This window comes from Hyperolius riggenbachi, chromosome 6, assembly GCF_040937935.1.
Source record: "Hyperolius riggenbachi isolate aHypRig1 chromosome 6, aHypRig1.pri, whole genome shotgun sequence".
NCBI lineage: Eukaryota > Metazoa > Chordata > Amphibia > Anura > Hyperoliidae > Hyperolius > Hyperolius riggenbachi.
The window spans coordinates 146,918,150-146,933,868 of NC_090651.1; the positions used below are offsets into that span (position 1 = coordinate 146,918,150).

Genomic DNA, 15,719 nt, shown 5'->3' on the forward strand with positions numbered 1-15,719 from the left:
GAATTGCATATGAGCCATGGTCACTACAGCAGTTACATGATATTAGCAAGTTTAATAGAAGCTGAGGATATATACGCTAAGCTGCGGAAATCCAAAATGTGTCCGATTTTTACAACCTACTGTAAGGCCTCTTTTTCTATGGGCGGCTGAACTGTTCACTTGCTGGGTAGTTGCCACCCACCACGAGCGCCTTTCAATGGCAGAGTTTGAAAAACACATTTAACTCACTGTGTAACATGATGGCTAGCATACTGCCACACTCAGACGTAACTTCATGGTAGGGATGCCTGTATACAGTCTGTGCACAGAGCTAGAAAGTACCTGGATGGTGAACTGGAGCTGGCAGTGAATTCTTCACCTTCAGAATCAAAGGGAAAAAAGCAACACATGAAGGATGGGCTGCACAACACAATTGCCCCTATTCAATTACTCCTAGGAGAAAAAGTTAATTGAATAAGGGCCAATGGGTCTATGGAAGCCAAACGTAAACATTTTCCCCTGATTTTTATGACTGTAGAATCTCACAAGATACATGTTATTGTAGCATAGATTTTTCCTGATAATACATACTGTATATACAGTACATACAGTATTGTGCATGTGTTGGATATTTGCAGAAGTTTGTGCTCGCATTATTATACAATGTGTATTATTTTGATTACACAGGTGGGACTTGCCGCTTTCAGCTACTGCAGAGATACGCTGCATGTTTCTATTTCTAATGCAGAAACCAGGAAATATGTTTAGTAGGCTGCAGGAAGCAGGTGTTGCTTCCTGTGTCTTCAGCTACTCTAATGCAGTGTGTCTGTGCTCTTTAACCCACACAGCTCTTGAACTCTCGCACCTAGTATCAACATTGCAGGACTAATGATTTTCCACGTTCTTGTCAATTTTAAAGGCACACTGTAGTGGGAGGGATGTGAAGACTGCCTTTTTTTTTTCCTTTTAAACTATGCCAATTTCCTGATTGTCTGCTTATCCGGTGTCTCCATTACAGACAGAATGTGTATGAACATCAGTCTGGCCATATTAGCCACATGCTTGTTTCAGGCATTTGATTCAGACACAACTGCACCCAAAAGGATCAGCGAGGCTGCCAGGCAATGTCCATTCTTGAAAAGGAAATAAATATGGCCATGGGCATCTACAGAAAATTTTCCGGGGGGTGGGGGGGTTGGATGGGCAAAAAAGGGTGGGGAAAGCCATGCAGAAAGGGAGGGGGAAGAAAAACGGGGGTATAAGTGCGCGCCGCGTTGAAAAATGGGTGTGGCTATGGGCCAGGATGTGGATGTGGTCATGGCTGGAGCCAAATTTAAATGAATTTAGCAATGGTGGCACATTAGGCTAGGTCTATGGTAGGGATTACATTATGAGCACCTTCAACACAAGTTGAGGATGCAAGGACTGGGGAAGAGTTTGTGTGCATGGATAGGGAACTGGCTAATGGACAGAAAACAAGGAGTTGTGGTCAATGGATCGTACTCAAAATGGGAGACTGTTAGCAGTGGGGTCCCACAGGGGTCTGTACTGGGTCCAGTGCTCTTCAATTTATTTATTAATGACCTAGTAGATGCAGTAGTGAGCAATGTTGCTATTTTTGCAGACGATACAAAATTGTGCAGAGTCATCAACTCTCAGGAAGATAGTGTCATATTGCAACAGGATCTGGATAGGATGGCTATATGGGCACATACATGGCAGATGAAATTCAAATGTAAAGTCATGCATTTTGGTCGTACCAATGGTCTAGCACCATACAAAATAAATGGGATACAGTTGGGGACATCAAACTTGGAGAAGGACTTAGGAGTACTCATCGACAACAAGTTAAATAATCGTACTCAATGCCAAGCCGCTGCAGCTAAAGCTAACAAAATTTTGGGATGCATTAAAAGGGAAATAAAAACTCGAGATGCTAGCATAATATTGCCCCTAGTAAGGCCACATCTGGAATATGGAATTCAGTTCTGGGCACCACATTACAAAAAAGATATTGCAGTTTTAGAGCAGGTGCAGAGACGAGCAACAAAATTGATACGTGGGATGGAAGGTCTCACTTACCAAGAAAAGTTAGATAAACTGGGTTTATTTAGTCTAGAGAAAAGATGCCTTAGAGGAGATCTAATTAACATGTATAAATACATCAGAGGGCAATATAATAGCTTGGCGGATGAGCTTTTTGTCCCTAGGCCTTCTCAAAGGACTAGAGGACATGATCTGCGCATGGAGGGAAAACATTTTAGCAATTTATTTAGGAAAGGGTTCTTTACAGTAAGAGTGATTAAGATGTTGAATGCATTACCACAGGGAGTCATTATGGCAAACTCTATACCTGCATTTAAAGGGGGCTTAGATGCTTTCCTTGCGTTGAAAGACATCCATGGCTACAATTACTAGGTAATGCCTAATGATGTTGATCCAGGGATTTTATCTGATTGCCATCTGGAGTCGAGAAGGAATTTTTCCCTTTTGGGGCTAATTGGACCATGCCTTGTAAGGGTTTTTTCACCTTCCTCTCTGGATCAACAAGGATATGTGAGGGAGCAGGCTGGAGTTGTACTTTGTACTGGTTGAACTCGATGGACGTATGTCTTTTTCCAACCAAAATAACTATGTAACTATGTAACACAGGTGCCCCGCTGGTTTAGGTAGTGCCAGGGGCCGCCCCATTTGTATTGACAGGGACCACCCATGTTTAGAGACAGGGACTGCCCCTAGCTTGGGTGAAGACCAAGGCCCCCAGATTTAGGTAGTGACAGGGACCCCCATGTGTTTAGGTGGTGACAGGTGAACCCCCGGGTTAGGTAGTGACAGGTACCCCCAGTTTAGGTAGTTACAGGGGCACCCCAGTTTAGGTAGTGAAAGGTGCCCCCCAGTTTAGGTAGTAACAGGTGCCCCCCAGTTTAGGTAGTGACAGGTGCCCCCTAGTTTAGGTAGTGACAAGTGCCCCCAGGTTTAGGATGTGACAGTCGCCCCCCAGTTTAGGTAGTGACAGGTGCCCCCTAGTGTAGGTAGTGAAAGGGGTCCCCCCATTTAGTGACAGGTGCCCCCCAGCCGTCCCCGCTGCATTCCAGCAGCCAGCATCAGATCTCAGAATCAGACAGCGACCAGTGAGAGTGGGTGCACAGTACCCTCATGTACACCACACTGCATATGCGGGAGTGATGCCACTTCCACATATCTGTGTGGTGTCCGTGAGGTCCTAGCGCCCGCATTTACTGGTCAACGGCTGATTCTGAGGTCTGATGCTGGCTGCTGGGAATCAGCGGGGACGGCCAGGGGGGGGGGGGGGGAGACTGACGGCTAAGACTGGGGGCTGACTGCCGGGGGGGTGTCTGCCCATTTTGTTCCTATGTGCAGACGCCCATGAATGTGGCAGCACTCTCTCAAAGCAAGAAAAAAGGGCGCAGGAGCCCTTTCGGTAAAAACTACGCCACCATAGGCGCCTATAATAAAAGTCGCATTTTGCGGCATGATAAGAAAATTTTGGCACATGGCCGCGGCCGCCCCAGGGCACAAACTTTTACCGTCTTTGCCACAAATTGCAACTTTTAGAATTGCCAATATACAGCTATAAAGGTAAATTTCGGCTCCCGGAGGCCGAGCGCTGTAATAACAGCACAGGAGATTTGAGCACAGCCGGCACCACCCTAAATCATAGAAGGAATTACGGCTATAGCGGCGCACAGTGAGTAAATTTGGTGCCGTCAGAAGACGGAGCTTAAGTTACTTTTAGAACACTGTAATTCGGCCACCAGCAATAGCTGGAAGCCGAGACTTGTGCAGGAGCAGGGTAAGCCATATATCGGCTGTATCCTGCACCCAAGTCTCCCGGCAGCTATTTCATAGGTATGCCCCAGAGGCACCCGATTAGTGGCAAGAGGGGGCAATTTCTGTAGACAGGCTTTGGGAAAAAAAATGGCTTGCGGATAAATTTCTTCAAGCCAATTTTTTTTCCACACGCCTGTCTACGCAAATTGCTCCCTCTTCCTGCTAATTAGTCGCCTCCAGCCACCAAAATTTACCTTCATAGCCACATATCACGGCTTTGTGGAAGAGGTGGGGATTAGCTTTAGGAGGGGGATTTAGGTTTAGGCGGGGGGGGGGGTTAGGTTTAGGCACCACCAGGGGGGAGTCTTAGAGTTAGACATCAGTGGGGGGGGTTAGGGTTAGGCACCACCAATAGGGTCTTTAGGTTGTGCACCTCAAGGGGTGGTTTTAGGATTAGGCACCACCAGGGGGTCTTAGGCTTAAGCACGGGGGGGGGGGGTCTTATGGTTAGGCACCACCAGGGAAGGTTTCTGTGTCAGAGTAGGGTTAGGTTTAGCCATAGTAAAATATCAGTAAATATTACCGATATTTTACTATCAAAATGCAGTAGTAGAATATCGCTAAGTTTAGCTATATTTTACTAGCGGCAATCCCCTGCGCCCTTTTTCACATGTATGCGCGTCCTCTTGCTACAGCGTTGTTTTACGTAATACAGGTGAGAGACAGTTGTATAGTGAATTAGATGGGCTGGACAAATCCACTAGAGCAACAGAAAATTTCAGACATGCAGATGAAGGCAGCTGACTGCGTTACTAGGCTTGAAGCTTGACACCAGCGCTGTCATATGCCTTTCACTAAGTATGGAAAAAGAATTGAAACTCAATAGTGAGGATCTCTGGTGGAAAAAGGTGCATTTCTACAAGCATGAGGGCCCTTTTACACGTAATGCATTTTAATGAGTTGCTATGCTTTGCATTTTAATGTGTTTTATTTTTCCATTCCATAGCAGTGCATTGTGAAAAAGCTTCAGTTTTTCAGCGTAAAGTGTGAAAGAGACCATAGGGAAACTGGACTGCACATCAGTTGTCCCTTGAGTTACAACTGACAGCAACTGATGCAGCGTAAAAGGACCCTGAGGGTTTATTTACTAAGTCCAGAAAGAGAGAACCATAGTAATCCAGCAAACCAAGAATGCATTTTTAATGCTTGCATTTAAAGTAATATTCCAGTTTGGTTGATTAACAAAACCTCATGTCTATATATTACACAAACTTTTTCATGTATTATATTAGTTTTATTTTTGTTGTACCTGTAGAGACAGCTTAAAGGGAATCTAAACTGAGAGGGATATGGATGTTTCCTTTTAAACAATACCCTTTGCATGCAGCTAATCCAGTCTGACTTCAGTCAGAGCATCTGATCTACATGCTTATTGAGGGGCTGTGGCTAAAAGTATTAGAGACACAGGATCAGCAGGAGAGTCAGGCAACTGGTATTATTTTAAAATAAAAAAATCAATATCCTTCTCAGTTTAGGTTCCCTTTAAGTCCAGGCACAGGATTTTTAACAGCACAGTCCCTGCAGGGTGTAGTAGATTGGTAATTAGAGCAGATGGCTACTACAGTAATAGTGCCCATACATGGTACACATTTTTTCATCCAATCCAATCCATCATTTCACCATTTCAATGCAATTCAGCCAATCTTACCATTTCTATGTAGTATAAGAGTAAATTAAGTGAATATACTGAAAGGATAATTTAGGCAGTTCCCTTATATTACATAGGAATGGTAAGATTGGATGAAAAAATTGTACCATGTATGGGCACCATTAGGCTAGGCCAGTGATCTGCAAACTTGGCTCTCCAGTTGTTAAGAAACTCACAATGCATTTGCCTTTATGAATCTTGACTGTGGCTTTCAGACTCCTGCAATGCATTGTGGGACTTGTAGTTCCTTAACAGCTGGAGAGGGAAGTATGCAGATCACTGGGCTAGACCCACACTCCACTGGATGCACCACAGTTACATATATTGTATATCCTGTGTGAATATGCTGTCCCCCTCACAGTTTTATTTACATGTCTGTTGCATTGTTTCAGAATACTCACTGTTGTCTCAGTATAAACATTACTGAAATATTAAGGATTTGTGGAATTAAGGGCTCATTCAGGGCCGGCCTTTGACCTGAGCGACCAGAGCGATCGCTCAGGGCGCCGGCCTCCAGGGGGCGCTCCTGCCGCCTGGCCGCATGCATTATCTGGCTGCTGCGGGCTCCAGATGGGTCCCTCTTGCTGTGCGTCTTGCTCCACCCCCTGGTGCCGCTTGGGGCGAAGACCAGCAAACTGCTGGCGTTTCAGCTGCACCTTTGCCACTGAGCCTCCCCTCCCGTTGCCGCCTCTGCACCCGCCGCCTGTCCCCGACAGACCTCAGATCGCGGCGACAGCAGAGTGGCTGGCTGCGCAGGCTATCCACACTGAAGGTATTCCAAATTCGGAAGTGACGTCATTGACCACTGACGTCACTTCCACATTTGGAATACATTGAGCGCGGGTAGCGTGCACGGCCTATGACTCTGCTGTCGCCGCATCTGAGGTCTGGACTGCCAGACAGGTCTGTCGGGGACAGGCTGCGGGGACCAGTCGCCGTGAGTTCTGAGGTCTGTAACTTGCCCCAGCCACAACTGCCCACCCAGCCACAACTACCCACCCAAACAGCCCACCAAGCCACAACTGCCCACCCAGCCACAACTACTCACCCAAACTGCCCACCCAGCCACAACTACTCGCCACAACTGCCCACCCAGCCACAACTGCCCACCCAGCCACAACAACTGCCCACCCAGCCACAACTGCCCACCCAGCCACAACTACTCACCCAAACTGCCCACCCAGCCACAACTGCCCACCCAGCCACAACTACTGCCCACCCAGCCACAACAACTGCCCACCCAGCCACAACAACTGCCCACCCAGCCACAACTACTCACCCAAACTGCCCACCCAGCCACAACTGCCCACCCAGCCACAACTACCCACCCAGCCACAACTACTCACCCAAACTGCCCACCCAGCCACAACTGCCCACACAGCCACACCTACTCACCCAAACTGCCCACCCAGCAACAACTGCCCACCCAGCCACAACTACTCACCCAAACTGCCCACCCAGCCACAACAACTGCCCACCCAGCCACAACAACTGCCCACCCAGCCACAACTGCCCACCCAGCCACAACTACTCACCCAAACTGCCCACCCAGCCACAACTACTCACCCAAACTGCCCACCCAGCCACAACAACTGCCCACCCAGCCACAACAACTGCCCACCCAGCCAAAACTGCCCACCCAGCCACAACTACTCACCCAAACTGCCCACCCAGCCACAACTACTCACCCAGCCACAACTGCCCACCCACAACTACCCACCCAGCCACAACTACCCACCCAAACTGCCCACCCAGCCACAACTACTCACCCAAACTGCCCACCCAGCCACAACAACTGCCCACCCAGCCACAACAACTGCCCACCCAGCCAAAATTGCCCACCCAGCCACAACTACTCACCCAAACTGCCCACCCAGCCACAACTACTCACCCAGCCACAACTGCCCACCCACAAATACCCACCCAGCCACAACTACCCACCCAAACTGCCCACCCAGCCACAACTGCCCAAACTGCCTCAGCCACAACTGCCCACCCTGCCTCAGCCACAACTGCCCACCCTGCACCCAGCCACCAGCCTGCACACTGCCCTAACCAGCACCCTGCCCCTGCACCCATCCTGCACAGCACCCTAACCTGCACCCAGCCACAAGCCTGCACACTGCCCTAACCAGCACCCAGCAAATACCCTGCACCCAGCCAGCAATTGGGGGTCCGCTATGGCTACCTAACATCTAGGGGCACATTTTTCTACCTACTGATATGTATGGGCACATAGCTATCTAATGCTTTTATTTTGTGAACATGGCTGTTTAATTTATGTATCCAGGGTGGACTTGGCTACTAAATTGTTTTATCTTGAGGCATCTTTCTATGTAATGTTTTTATTGTGAGGTACCTGGCTACTTACCGTAATTATCTGGTTGACTGTTGCAACTTTATTTTTATTGGGCAGCATGTGACTACTTGATGAATTATCTGATGGCATGTGACTACTTGATGAATTATCTGATGGCATGTGATTACTTGATGAATTATCTGATGGCATGTGACTGCTTGATGAATTATCTGATGGCATGTGATTACTTGATGAATTATCTGATGGCATGAGACTACTTGATGAATTATCTGATAACATGAGACTGCTTGATGAATTATCTGATGGCATGAGACTGCTTGATGAATTATCTGATGGCATGAGACTACTTGATGAATTATCTGATGTCATGTGATTACTTGATGAATTATCTGATAACATGAGACTGCTTGATGAGTTATCTGATAACATGAGACTGCTTGATGAATTTTCTGATGGCATGAGACTGCTTGATGAATTATCTGATGGCATAGGATTACTAGATGAATTATCTGATGGCATGTGACTGTGATGTGTTTTTGGTGGGGGGGGGGGGGTTATGCGGAGAAATTTCAGTGTTTGCCATAGGCGCCGTATTACCCAGATACGCCTCTGGCTGCCTCTTGGAGTGCGAGACTCTGCCAGGCCCCGCGATATGTCAGGAATCAGCATGGGCGGAGGTGCCCTGAGGCTCAGGCTGCTGCAGAGAAGCACGCAGTACATGTGCCACCAGCCCTGTGACAGTGTCCTGAGTGACGACAAGTCCTTCTCTCCTGCTCCCAGAATTCCGGCAGCTACACTGGCACTGCTCTGCAGACAGTAAGAATAGAAGACCAGCAAAAAAGTAAGGCTCCCCATCCCCAACCTCCCTACGCGAAAGGGAGAATATGCCTATGCTAGATACACTAAGAGGGGAGGGGGGATTGGCTTCCTAAATACACTAAAAGGGGATCTGCAGCTGCAAGACTAGTAGCCTAAGCCTATATACACTAAGGGGGAATCTGCCTATATATACATTAAAGGGGGATCTGCCTACATATGCAAGACAAGTAGCCTATATACACTAAGGGGGGGATCTGCCTATTATATGCACGTGAAGAGGATGAATGGGGAGGGGGGGGGCAATATCTGATTACGCTCAGGGCGCTGTGAAACCTAAGGCCGGCCCTGGGCTCATTCACGCTTCATGCAGGAACATGTACATGTACTCCTAATGCATGAAATGCCCGTTGCGGTGCATTAAAGCACATATGTTGCTAGCCGCAACACAATTTAACCTGTTGGGAAAATGCGTGCGTCATGGGATAAAATGTTCCCAGACACATTATATCACAACATGTGGGAACCCACAGCTTTACTGTGAACAGTAACACGTCATAGATCATGAGGATCACACATTACGTGCAGTGCATCATATTGTAACTGACAGTGCAGCTCACAGTGTGAACACGCTCTTAGGATAGTAAAGTGGGGGGGAGGAGCGTGTTACAAATATCCAGCACCTCCGATATCCTCTGTGTTAGAGTCAGAGCAACCTTCTCATAATTTTAATCGACTATGATGCTTTGTGACCATTAGTACTTCTGCATCCAGATGTGTCTGTCAAATATGCCTTTTTTTAGTTGTTGCATAGGCATTTTTATAGCTTCACATATACTGTCTATCCATCTTAGTCTCTGCTGTACTCTTCTTCTTTTGCCCTCAATTTTTCCAAGCATCAAGGATTTCTCCAAATAATCTGGCCTTCTCATTATGGGCCATATGCAATTAACTTTTTCTGCTGAGTTTTCTCCTAGTAGATAACTTTTCATCATCAATTTAGAATAGCTTTTCAGCACTTTGTGACAGAAAAAGTACCAAAAAGTTTGTTAAAAAGGACTATCAAAATTATTTTGAGTAATTTTTTTTTCTTATTTTTTTTTGCTTGTTAGTTTCAAAGGCATTTTATTGCCAAATTTGAAAATATCATCTAGGAGAAAACTCAGGAGAAAAAATCAATTGCATGTGTGTTCTTGGGGATCGGTTGAAAAGGGCGCCCGAGCTGCCTGTATGAAAAGGGCGCCGCCATAGACATCAATGTTATTTCTGGAAATATGGGCTACAAGGTGTAGAAAAGGGCGCCCGAGTTTTGATATAGGCTACAAGCGGGCTCCCCTTTGCAGCCCATATTTTTTCGGCTACAAGGTTTTCGGCTACAAGCGGGCTCCCCTTTGTAGCCCGTATTTTTTTCGGCTACAGTAAGGTGCCCCTTTGTAGCCCATATTATTGCCTTTTTTTCTAGCCTAAGTTTTTATATGGGCTACAAGTGCTGGAAGCCGAATTATTTCATTCCCACACTATCCATGGCGGCCTGGAGGGGGAATAGTAATTAACACATCCTGGAGTATTTTTGTAGCCGAAGTTTTTATATGGGCTACAAGCGCTGGAAGCCAAATTATTTCATTCCCCCACTATCCATGGCGGCCTGGAGGGGGAATAGTAATTAACACATCCCGGAGTTTTTTTGTAGCCAAAGTTTTTATATGGGCTACACCAGGCGCCTTTTTTGTAGCCGAAGTTTATATGGGCTACACCAGGCGCCTTTTTTGTAGACGAAGTTTATATGGGCTACACCAGGCGCCTTTTTTTTTGTAGCCGAAGTTTATATGGGCTACACCAGGCGCCTTTTTTGTAGCCGAAGTTGGTATATATGGGCTCCACCAGGCGCCCTTTTTTACCGGCGTCCTTTTCATGTAGACCGGGGTTCTTGACTCATATGCAATTCACTTTTTCTCCTGTGTTATCTCTTGGGAGATAATTTTCATATTCTCTTTCAAACAACTTGAAAGCATTTTACAATTGAAAAAGTACCTAAAAGTTGGTGATAGAGTACTATCGAAATTATTTTGAGTATTTTCCTGCTTGCTGGTGGTTTAAAAGGCATTTTATGGCAAGGTGTGAAAATATCACCTAGGAGAAAACACAGGAGAAAATGTGAATTGCATATGGGCCAAGGGCTAGGTCCCCGGTTTGAATCCCAGCCAGGGCACTATCTGCACGTGGTTTGTGTCTGCATGGGTTTCCTCCAGTCACTCCCGTTTTCTCCCACATACCAAAAACATACAGGTAAGTTAATTGGCTTCCCCCTAAATTGGCCCTAGACTATGATACATACACTATATTGTTGGCCATGTATTTATTTTATAGTTCATTTTTTGCTGGCTGGGATATTATTTTATAATGGCCTAGAATGTTTTCAGGCTCATTGTCTACTTTATTCTTTGGGGGTTTTTTTCACATGTTGGTTATTTATTACATATTTTTTTACAAGGATATTCCCTATGTGGTTACCTTTCAAAATCTAAAACTTAACTGTTAAAAGCAAAGCATCATTCCAAAGTGTATAATGTTTTATTCATGTCTGAGAGCTAGTTATCTTGTTATGACATATTGTTGACTTGGATATATTTGTTAATGATGTAGTAACAATCATTTTTATTATGTATTGCAGACAGTGGTATTATTTTATAATTATAAATGCTAGAAGAAAGGTAATTTATCGTGGTACATGGCTTCTTGAACACTGTATTTGTTTTGTGCCTCACTCTATGTTGTTATATCATAATGTTTTATTGTTAGACTTGATGGAAATATTTTATAATGTGATATTACTAATGATGAATGGATTGTGTTATAAAGTAATCTTGCTGGCAGAGATATTTTACATTATTTAGCAGCTAGGGATTATGTTTTCCTATTTGTATGATGAATGTTATATTAATGTGTTATTATGTTTTACTGTATGATCAGTTAATAGGTAAAGAAGTATAAAGAAGAGGATGATATCAGAAGAAAAAAGTACTGTATATACATAACAAATATTTTTATTTCTTATGTAATAAAGTTGTTCTTTTTTTCTAAATAAATAGAGGGTCAAAAATAACTTCCTTTACCTACTTACCTGGAATTCTGGGATGGAATGGAAATATGAGGGTGCTCACAGATTCCCCCATAGGTTCCTCCCAGACTCTACCTCCATATGCCCAGGGGTAGTTACCTCCACCCTCCTGAGCATGAGCATTAACATGGACAAGGGGGCTTTACGGTTTTCTTTGGGGAGGCGGAGTCACGTGCCAGAAGGCGGGTGATTTGGACTCTTCGGAACAGCTTAGAGGGAAAAGGCAGCGCAGGTAACTATAGCTTTCTTATATAGGAAGGATGCTGGGTTTTAACTTGCAGGCTGGAGATTCGCTTCAATACTCCAGATGATTTGTCTGTACCTTTACTATGTTCATCTTCAGGAACTTCAATAAGAAAAATTGTTCCGGAACCCTATCATTCATTTTTGGATGTTTTTGATACGAAGGGAGCTGATAGGTTACCTCCTAATCAGTCTCACGACTGCCCTATTGAGTTATGTCCAGTGTCTGAAATACCATTTGGGAGAACCTATCCTCTGACTGAAGCTAAACAAGCTGCACTACAGGAATACATTAATGAAAATTTTAGAAAAGGATTCATAAGACCTTTCTTCTTCACCAGCTGGAGTAAAATATTTTTTGTGGGAAAAAAAAAGGATAAGACACTGACTCTTAATTAAGATAGTAGTGAAATATTGCAGTCGCAATACTTCACAGCACCCAGGAGTGCCTGCTACTATGTAAACAGGGCGCGTAACTAAGGAAGGCCTGCTATGCAGCATGACCGTGCATAGCGCGCAGCCCTGTATTAAGCTTGTGCTGCTATCATGTAGCTCACTTTGCTATAGCAGAGCAGCTTTATGAATCAGCTCCCATGTGTAGATTATTTAGAATTAAACAAGATTACTATTAACAAAAAGTTATCCACTGCCCCTAGTACCGGAACTGTTTCAAAAACTCCAGTAAGCAATTTTTTTTCCTATTTAGGCTTACCGTATGTGATGCGTACAATTTAATCAGGATTCATGAGAGAGATGAGTGGAAGACTGCTTTTGAGTTAAGATTTGGACATTTTAATATTTAGTAATTCCTTTTGGGTTATGCAATTCCCCTGCAACATTTCAATGTACTGTTAACAACATTGTTTGTAAATTTATTGAGCATTTTATTATTGTGTACCTTGACAATATTTTGATTTTTGTCTGCATCATTGGAGGAGAATCGGGTCAAGAAGCATGTCAGGAAGGTCTTGAAGGTACTCAGACATCATCATTTATTTGTTAAAGTTGAATCTGAAAAACAATCTGTACAATTCTTGCAGAGCTCGAAAAATGGGCTGTACCTGTTTTGAATGCAAGTTGTGTAATTTGCCCGTTTTTGGAGATCTGCACATCTATGCAGGTAGTTAATTTGGGTGCAGCCTTTGTCTGGAAGTGCTGCCAATGTCTCCTGCTGTAAAAAAACAAACATAAGTATACTCATGGCTAGCTGCATTCATGTACTTCAGTTTGCATTCAAAGTTTTAGATTAAGAATTATTGCATAAATTGCATATGACTTGTATTCAAGGTGTGAATTTTAGCCCCGGGGATCTGCACACCTCTGTTGGTTTCACTTAAAGGAAAGGTTCAGGGAAACCTGTAAAAAAATAAAAATCCCTATCCACTTACCTGGGGCTTCCTCCAGCCCGTGGCAGGCAGGAGGTGCCCTCGCCGCCGCTCCAGAGGCTTCCAGTCGTCTTCGGTGGCCGACCCAAACCTGGCCAGGCCGGCTGCCAGGTCGGGCTCTTCTGCGCTCCAAGGACGGGCTCTTCTGCGTCCCACACGGGCGCGCTGACGTCATCGGACGTCCTCCGGGCTGTACTGCGCAGGCGCAGTAGTTCTGCGCATGCGCAGTACAGCCCGGAGGACGTCCGATGACGTCAGCGCGCCCGCGTGGGACGCAGAAGAGCCCGTCCTTGGAGCGCAGAAGAGCCCGACCTGGCAGCCGGCCTGGCCAGGTCAGGTCGGCCACCGAAGACGACCGGAAGCCTCTGGAGCGGCGGCGAGGGCACCTCCTGCCTGCCACGGGCTGGAGGAAGCCCCAGGTAAGTGGATAGGGATTTTTATTTTTTTACAGGTTTCCCTGAACCTTCCCTTTAATTTGGATCTTAGGAGCACTGTCAATTGTTTGCTGTACAATTCTTTGGCCTAGTAATCTCCAGAAATTGTATTTCCATGGATCCATAGAAGTATGCAAAAGAAATTTTGGAATGGCCTACTCCTTATAATAAGAAAGAGGTGCAAAGGTTTGTGGGCTTTGCCAATTTTTATAGTAGAAGCAATAGAGTGTTGTATCGTGTTAGCATCAATAACAGCAAGACATTTTGAATCAGGATGATACCATTTATTGGCTAAATGGTAGCATCCTGATTTAAAACTTTTTGACGATTTTTATAGAAGATTTATAATGGACTTTTCAGCCATGATCTTGCCTATTACAAGACTAGCAAAGCAACAAAACCGGTTTTGTTGGAATGAGGAAGCCCAGGCCGCCTTTGATCATCTCAAACAACTGTTTATTATTGCACCCATTCTTAAGCATCCAGATCCCACATTATCATTTGTGTTAGAAGAAGATGCTTCTGAAACTGCAATTGGAGCAATCAGGTCTCAGAAGCAGGGAATAAAATCCTTGATATATCCAGTGGCTTTTTTTCTCAAGGAAACTTTCTCCCTATGAAAGGAATGTGGGTGCTCAAGAATTGATGGCAATAAAAGCATCCTTTGAGGAATGGAGTTACCTTTTGGAAGGAGCGGCTTTATCCAATCATGATATTCAGTGACCACCACAACTTGGAGTACCTAAGGACAGAAAAAATGTTAAATCCAAGACAGGCAATATAGGCATTGTTATTCACACAATTCTCATTTCACATCACTTACAGACCTGGATCTAAAAATATGAGGCCGGATGCACTATCTGGAATGTTTCCAGATGAACCAGAACGGGAGGTTACACATACTATTTTGAGCAACAATAACATTTTATTAATGCAGGCTGAATTTATTATTATTATTATTATTATTATTATTTAGTATTTATATAGCGCCGACATCTTACTCAGCGCTGTACAGTATATATATATTGTGTTGTCACTAACTGTCCCTCAAAGGAGCTCACAATCTAATCCCTACTATTATCATATGTCTATGTATGAATTATGTAGTGTAAGTACTGTAGTCTAGGGCCAATTTAGGGGTGAGCCAATTAACTTATCTGTATGTTTTTGGGATGTGGGAGGAAGCCGGAGTACCCGGAGGAAACCCAGATTAAACAGAACATTCCAGATATACCTGTAGATCAGTACCTAACAAATTGGGATTTGTCTTTTGTCCCATGCAGGCAGAATTTTTGTTCCTGATTATTCCAGAGGTAAAGTTCTCCAAACCATGCATGATCATTATCTGGCAGGCCACTTTGGTGTCCGAAGAACCACTGAAGTAGTCCAAAGAAGTTTTTGGTGGCCTAATGTCACAAAAGATTGCAAGAACTATGTAAAATCTTGTATCATCTGTGCCAGAAACAAAGGATCTACCACTAGACCTTGGGGCCTTCTGAAACTGTTACAGATTCCTCAGAGACCATGGGGTTCAATTGCAATGGACTTTATTGTAGAACTACCTCCATCTGGGTGACACTTTTTACCAATGAATACATTACCTATTACTATTCTAAACTCTTGGAAAAGGAAATCAGGTAAATTACCTGGTAAAATGGAAAGGGTATGGCCCTAAGAACAACTCCTGGGGGCCTGCTATTCATATACATGCTGGAGAATTGATCAGGCCTTTTCATAAAAAATATCCTGATAAGCCTAAATCAGTGGTCATCCGGAGGATGCCCGTAAGGAGGGGACAATTACAGGAACATTTATCATCTTGGGTTGGATGGAGTTCACGTACTGGTAAGCGTGTGGCGGTTGACATGCAGAGACCTGGCTTAATGTACGTGGCCATGTCTTTGTGCGCATTCGTGCAGTGACG

General features: G+C 44.7%; 1 protein-coding gene across 1 annotated transcript in view; it reads right to left on the reverse strand.

Moving 5' to 3' along the window:
- The window catches only part of VAV3 (vav guanine nucleotide exchange factor 3), a 490,967-nt gene that overhangs the window by 389,366 nt on the left and 85,882 nt on the right, over positions 1–15,719 (reverse strand). The window contains exon 2 of the mRNA XM_068240048.1: positions 14,477–14,537. The gene's annotated coding sequence lies outside the window, so the exon portion shown is untranslated. The remainder of the gene's footprint in view (positions 1–14,476; positions 14,538–15,719) is intronic.